We start from the raw sequence: 8,293 nt of genomic DNA, 5'->3' as shown, positions 1-8,293 counted from the left end.
CACACACACACACACACACACACACACACATATATATATATATATATATATATAGAGAGAGAGAGAGAGAGAGAGAGAGATATGCTGGAGTAGCGTAAGAAGCTTTGACATGCTGTTACATTTTAAGCAGAGTTAAGTGAAGGCTCAGGTTGGGATGCCTATTGTGCAGAATGTAAGTAAGCCTTTGTTAGATGTTGAACAGAAAGGATACACTACACTGTTTTTGTATTTGCAATTTCTCTGTAGTATGAGACAAGACCTAGAGCTGAAGAAAAATGGGCACATATAATAAAAATTATGCATAAAAATCTTTGTGTGTTTTTTTATGGTGATTTACAGTTTCCTTCCTTTATTTCTTCTCTCCTCCATTATATTTTTGGTTGTAATAATTCTATATTTTTGTTAGATTAAGTTGAGGTATTATTAAAAGGAAACATAATTAGAAATTAATAATGTGAGAGAAGTGCTTGATTCATGTGATCAAGTGAGAGTAACAGAGAATCCGAACACTCCTCTTTTTATCTTGAAAAATTGAACCACAATGTCTACATTTGTTTTCTTCATGTTTCTCTGATTTATCAGAGTTAATTTTCAACAAAAGCAGAATTCTATACTAATGGGTGGGACTAGTTATTAATGATAGGGAAAACAAATCAAATGTTGCAATAAAGAGAAAAACAGTCTGCATAGAAGAGCAAAAATAAATAATAATAGCAATATTCATGACGATGATAAAGAATGCTAATGAGCTTTGATAAAAGAGCCTGGAAAGCAAAGGTATACTAGTAATAATACAGTAGCTGGAACAGAGAGCATGGAAGATGAATTGTGCACGAGATTACATTTTAAGTGGCAAGAACATTCTGGCATAGGAAATGAAGTATGAAAGACCATGAAACAATAGATTCCATGTATTCAAGCAATAGAAGTAAAGAAGTCCTAGGAAAGACTTCTTTGCCTTGTGGAATTATCCTAACATGTCTTTCTTTGTTATCTTCATGTTTCTCTAATTTATCAGACGATTCGAACTCATAGCAGGGAAAACACTGTTTTACTATGATGTCAGTGTTTTAGGAAAAAGAGCCAGGAATTTGAAAAGTAAGCTCTTTGCAAATCAAAGATGTCATTGTTGCTGCTGTTGTGCTTCTAGAATAACTGTATGATTGTTAATTATGAAAAGAGATAATAGTAGTGGATACAATTTGTCTTCAAACAGGCGTGCACAATGCACAATAGAGATTCAAGAGCAATCAACAAAGTGCAGGATATTATAAAGACTTATTTTTTAGCTGCAACATAGCCAAAATATACTGTCAAGAACTCAGAATTGTCTAGTGATTAAATAATAAAATAGTCATGTTTTATAAGCTTTATTTAAATTAAAACTATCTACAAGTTGAACATTCTTTTCAAGCCCTTTTTAACACTTTTGCAATTTGCTGGAGCAATCATTCCTTTTCTTTTTTTTTCTTTCGAGCTACAGTGGCTAATCTGATTTTGATGTTTCAGTAATTATGTCAATTAATGTGTGCTGAGAGTAATTTCATTTGTTGAAATAGATACCAGGTGAATATGTAGGTAGTAGAAGGTTGTCTCATTAAGACTTTGTGTGCAGTTTCCCAAAATTAGCCACAACAGAGAAGAGTTTTAAAAATAAATACCTTCTGGTTAGTAACCAAACTGGTATCTAGTTTATTTCCTGACAATTGAAATAAATTATAATTTCTTCCCACCTTCTGCTACCAATCAAAGACACATTGTAGTGTGATCAACTGTCCCATTTTGCTCAGGATGGTCCTAGTTCTAGCAATGAATGTCCTCTATCTTGGGAATCCCTTCTGTTCCAAGCAAGCCGGAATAGTTGGTCACCCTAAAACACATATATCACTTGAAAAGAAATGTTATACTTACAAAGCTTTTTTTTATTACTACATAAATTTAACAGAATTTAGAAATGAATTTTCATTCATATTATCACTAAAATAAAGCAACTATATAATATGTACTTTTGTTCCTTCTAAACATTATACAAACAATATATAATTTAACAATTATAAAATCAATTAGTCACAAAATATGTACAATTCTATGTTCATTAGTTAACAAATACATATCCTTACAAAATCATATGTGAAATTTTAATGAATCCATAAAATTATATCATATATCCATGTTTTAAGTTACTTAAGTATCATTCATTGTAGGACATGTGTGTTGTTTTTGTTTTTCTCTATTATAAATGATATTGCTGAAAATACCTTTGTATATATAAGACTCCTCTTTTAAATTTAAGAAATAAAACTGTGGGGAAAACATAAGTAGGGTAAAATTATATTGGCAACATAGAAACAGTTTAAATGATCAATATTTTCTTCTGTTAGCTAATTTCTTATCAATTACCCTGCTGCTTAAATAACTATTTCATGAAAATTCCTGGTAGCATGAGCCCATTCAAGAAAATGGACAATATTTTTTAATTGGTTAGTTGAAATGATAATCTGTTTATTCTGAATGTTGAGAAATTTTTATCACAGATGAAGATGTTGTTCCTTTTAGGGTTTTTCAAAAGAATAATGGCACTTAAAGAAAAATTAGATCACAATTTCTTAGACAAACATCCACTGTGTTCCAAATATAACAGAGGCATTGAGGAACTCAGAAATACTACCAACTCATTTTTAAAGACAGATGTTTGGTAGGAACTCAATTTAATACTAAGTCTGACCAAATAAACTGTCCCTCAGGTTTCCTTTTAGGATTTCTGAAGTATAAGAACCCCCAAATTCAAGTCTTCGTCTGTACTATAATTAAAATGTAACAGCCTGAGTTTATAAAATCTAAACTCAAACACAGGAAGGATAAGACATTGAATAAGTGAATTTTTATTGAACTTCTGGCATTGTCTACCCAGTCACTATCCTCTTGAGTTTACTAAGTTATAGGAAAAAGTCATGGGATGTGTATATAATAAAGTAATACAAGAGTGTGGTAAGTTCCATTACAATAGTATAAAAATGGGGGGCTATGTCTCCTTATATATTCGCATTATTTGTAATGACAAACTTGTAAACTTAAATGGCTATGGACAAGATATAAATAAATACGTTATGGAATAGTCATATACTGGAATACTAGACAACGGGAACTACTATATGTATCAATACCAACAACTCTCACAAGTAAAACACTGACTATAAAAGATGAGTTTTAGAAGAATACATATAGATTTATACCATTTACATAAATTTTAAAACATGCAATATAATATTATATATTGTTTAGAGATACTTCAATGAAGTAAAAATATAGAGAAATGCATGCAATGGTAAGTATGAAATTCAGGATAATGATACCTAGGGGTAAGAGAGGGGGAGGAGGGAAGACACAATTCCAGAGGAGGTACGCTAAAGTATTTTGGAAATGTTCTTTTTCTTAAGGTTCTGGGAGAGTACATGATTGTTCATTATATCTTGAAATATGTAATAATACATTACAATATACACAAATTAAAGTGCCACACAAGCAGAAAAGAGGTTATTAATTCTGAATGGAAGTAGCAATCTGAGTAAGCTTTTCGAATGAGTTAGCCTGATGGATAAATTGGTTGTGATGGATGAGCAGACATTCAGTAAGTCCAGATGGCAGGAAAGGAGATTCTGGGGTGATGGACCAGCATGGACAAAGGCATGGGAGTGTTCTGGGCCAGAGCTAGCTTAGGATGTATAGAAATATTTATGCTGGAATAAAGGCAGTTGATAATGTGACTGGAACCAGACTGCAAGCAGCCTTGAACACAGCAGAAATGTAAAATAATTACTAGGTTTTGTAAATAGGAGCTTGCAATTAGGTCTGGACTATAATTTATTATATTCATCATGTAATTCCAAAGGATTGATAATTTCTCAACCAGAATGGTATCTTATCTGAATCAAATCCTTTTAGATCTCTACTGCACTTCAAATAAGAATAAAATCACGATTCATCACAAGTCATCTACCAAATCCAATAGAGAAATTGATCCTCAGAGTTATAATCAGTAATAAATATGGAGATCTTCCATTGGTAGCTTTCAAGAGTCATTTACAGTGTTTTCTTATGACTACCCACCAATTTTCCCACCTGATCATGTCAAATGAATCTTCAAGTAGAAAGCATTGCCCTGAGAAGGAATACAAAGCCTAGTTAGTGCTGTGAAAATCTGAAGCTTATTAAATTCACCAAATTTTCTTTTTTTTTACATGATCACCATTTCTCACCAGCAGGTATCTTTTTTTAAAAAAATATATTTTTATTGATTTCAGAGAGGAAAGGAGAGGGAGAGAGAGAGATAGAAACACCAATTAGAAAGAGAGAATCATTGAATGGCTACCTCCTGCATGCCCCACACTGGGGATCGAGCCTGCAACCTGGGCATGTGCCCTTGACTGGAATTGAACCTGGGATCCTTTAGTCAGCAGGCTGACACTCTATCCACTGAGCCAACCGGCCAGGGCAACCAGCATGCATCTTTTGTTGGCTTCATATGGCAGAGCCTAAAGAATACCTGTTGATCAATGTGTCATTCATCAGTGGCACCTGCAGAGATGATGAAAGTTTATGTTATGATATTATGGAAAACAGCACAACATTTAGCAAATTGAACCACACATTTCTTCCCCCACCCTTTTTCTTTTGAACATTAAAACTGCAGTTTGAAAGCAACTTCCATTGCAGAAAAAAATTAAAACAGCAGGTGATAATTAGGGCAAAGTTATAACAATGTTATTGCTAATGGGCTACCTGTCAGTTAGTGTAAACTACCACTTCTCCCTAGGAATAGTTATTATTAAAAACAACTTATGGGGGTTGAAGAAGGGACATTCGACGTGTTAGTCTCCTTATTTGCTCATTTGGAAATAGCATAGAGATAGATCCATTAACCACCTCAGTCTACCTTGGTCTCAGGGCAGACACACACACCCACACACACACAGAGAACAAGTGAAAGTTATAAACGACCAAAACATAAACCTTAGCTGCCTTGAGTTAAAAATCAATTTTCTTAATAAATTAAATTCAAGGATTATATACCAGTATGTAGTATCAAGAAGGATGTATTAATAATTGCCATGTTGGCAGAGTTCAGAGTGCAAGAATTACAGGAATATAAAAATTTAGTAATTTAGAAAATCTGATACCAAAAATAGCTATTGCTAGTGGAAGCCTCAGAGTTCAGTTCAGTCGTTGAGCTATAATAGTATTCTCAGACTAGTCAAGGTTGAATGTTCAAGATGTAGTTTGAGTATTAATCATCGATTCAAAAAAATGATTGCACAACTGGAGAGGCTCTCCTGGGTTAAGTAGTTTACTCCTGAACACAGATGTAAGATTTTTCCTTTGTGTATTCCAGAACCACTTGAGTGTTTCCCCTACTAAACAAGAAACCTCTTTTGGAGTTATTTCTTTAGCTTTACTCTTTATCAATTACAATCTTTTGGCAAAAAAGTCACCTAAGCTACTTTGCTGATACTTTGCTGATGTGAATTAGAAGCTCATTCAAACTGCCCATTTCAAGTTTAAGTTTTATTTTTGATTTTCCCCATAAGAAATCGGGAGATATGCTCTGATTTATTTTGGTTTACTATACAGTATTCCATTGTATATTCACGCTGTATAATGTTGTGTAAATAAACCATAACTTATTTATCCATGTTACTGTTGCTTAGCATTTGGGTAGTGTTATGAATACATTTAAAAATAAAGTATTATATAGGTATTGATATGTACACAATTTATTGAAGTATGATATACACACAGAGAAGTGCACATATTATAATAGTACAGCTTGCTGAATTTTCACAAACTGACCACACATGGGCAACCAGCACCAAACCCCAAGAAAAAGAACATGACCAACCTCCCAGAAGTGCTACTATGCCCACTCCCAGTCATTAGTTCCCATCAAGAGTGACCATTATTCTGATTTCTGATAGCATAAATTAGTTTTGCCTTTCACTTAGCATTATAGTAATGAGATTTATATATGTTACTGCATTTGGAAGCAGACTGTTCACTCTTAGTATTATGTAATGTTCTGTTATATGGACATATCACCAATTATTTATCCATTTTACTGTTAATGAACATTCAGGTTGTTTCCAGTTTGGGGTTATTATAAATAGTGTTCCTCTAAGCTGTTTAATAGATACCTTTGATATACATTTGACATTGATATATTCCTAGAAAATGAATTGCTGGGCCATAGGGTTTTCATACGCTTAAATTTAGTAGATATTACCAGTTTTTCAAAGTGTTTGGGCTATATACATAGCATTTGATTTCTTGAGGAATCATTCTGTGTAGAGAATTTCAGTATAACCATTAAGAGAACAAGTTTTAGAGTCACTCAGACCAAATTCAGCTTGCTAGCTATACCACTTATGCATAACCCTCTCAAGCCTCAGTTTATTCCACCGTAAAATAGGTGTAAAATGAGATATTATTTTAACACAACATAGAAAAATGCCTGGCATATAGTCAGTGCTGAGCTATGGTGGTTATTAATCATTAGCTCCTACAACTTAGACAATATGGAGAACTGGAAACAAATATGGGCAATATAATCCACAAACAATTTTCATTCTCTGATGGAAGGAAATTGAAACTCTGACCCAAAAGGTATTACCAATTCTAGGAGCATTACACTTAGATCCCCGAAAAAAAAAATACATTTAAACACGATCCCAAAATGCATTTGCAAATTACTCTTGCCAGAGGCAGGGTTCTTGAATGCAGTGCATTATGATCCATTTTTTTTCTCCTACTAGACATTACTCTTTAAAGACAAGACTGCCAAGGGCTACTCTGGAAAGTCACTAATATTATACTTTTTATTATATTTTCCAATTTCACACCTTCCTTAAACTAACCCACAAAGTTGTTGAGAAGTGACTGTAATTGCAAAATTAGTTACTAGTTTTCCTTGAAACTTACCAGTATCTACAGCATCTTCCACAATCCTAAAAACCCTAAAAATGGTCCCAGATCCTTGCTTTAAACTGCAAAGAATTTGCCATTTTTAGTAGGCAAGAACTTGATAACTTCAGCCTGGATTTCAGCAGCTGATGGGGCAGCATCCTAGAAAGTAATACAGACATTACACTTAGTACAGAGGTACTGTTTTAGCTAGTTGCCGGGGAGCAGCAGACCCAGTTGTATTGGAAGGTGCACCCTGTTCCTAATAAATTGAATTAGATCCCATGTATCAGTCACTATTTCTCAAGAAATAAAGCACACGGTCTACTGGAAAAGATGGCATCTTTTGAGGCCAGTTGTAGACCTGAGAGGGAACTTTTTGAACATTTAATTGAAAATCTTTGATTTTACAGATGAGAAAACTAGTCATTTAAGAATCTTGCCTAAGGTCAAATGATCTGTTCCCTGGACAGGCAGAAAGCTCTTGTGCCAGGGCCCTTCCTATTCTCGCATTCTGTCTCCTACCTCAATTTCATAAAGATCCAGACCTGGGATCCAGAAATGGGGACCCTGAAGAGTGTGACTTAAGGGGATGAACAACCATTACATTGTCATTAGGAAGGGCAAGATGAGTGAGGCTTGCCTGCTGGATAAAACACAGGATCCAAGAGGAAGGACCTTCTACGTTTTGTGGACCACTGCATTCTCAGTACCTAGAACTGTGCTTGGTACATAATAGGCCCTATAATTGTTAAACCAATACATGAATGAATGAATAAATAAATCTTGGTTATGTCAGGTTGTCATGTCCTTACTGTTTTATCTACCATCTCCTTCCAGTAATACAAAAATAAATAAATAAATGTGCACATTTAGATTCTAAAGAGATGTCATGTACAAGCGTCTGGTATGTGCTTGAGCCATTGTGAGCAATTAACAAATGTCAGTTCATTTCCCTTTCCTTCCTCCCCCAAGTGTGGGTTACTGGGGTATGTATGGCGTGATGTGTCACGGTGTTTATGTGCCTGCACAGAAAGTGAAGCGGGTATCTAACTGGCTAGTGAGAAAGAGCTGTTGGCGCCTTTCTAAACTTAGTAAATAAATTACTGCCCGAAAAAACGCACAGCTATTTTATCCAGAAAGGCTAGTCGCTTTTGTTGTCAGATTCTCGGCTGCAGTAAGCTTTTTAGCACAACTTTTTGTAAGAGCTACATCGCGGCGACAGGAGAGGCAGTGAGAAGAAAATCCTGCAAGACCCTCTCCTTACCCAGATTAAAGGTAGCGCGCCGAGGCGGGGCCGGCGTTTAGCCAGTCTAAGGGTCCCGGTCCGCGCGGCCCC

The sequence above is a fragment of the Myotis davidii genome, unplaced genomic scaffold (genome assembly GCF_000327345.1).
Source record: "Myotis davidii unplaced genomic scaffold, ASM32734v1 scaffold424, whole genome shotgun sequence".
Classification (NCBI taxonomy): Eukaryota; Metazoa; Chordata; class Mammalia; order Chiroptera; family Vespertilionidae; genus Myotis; species Myotis davidii.
The sequence above is the reverse complement of the archived record's forward strand: the minus strand, read 5'-3'. Positions refer to the sequence as shown.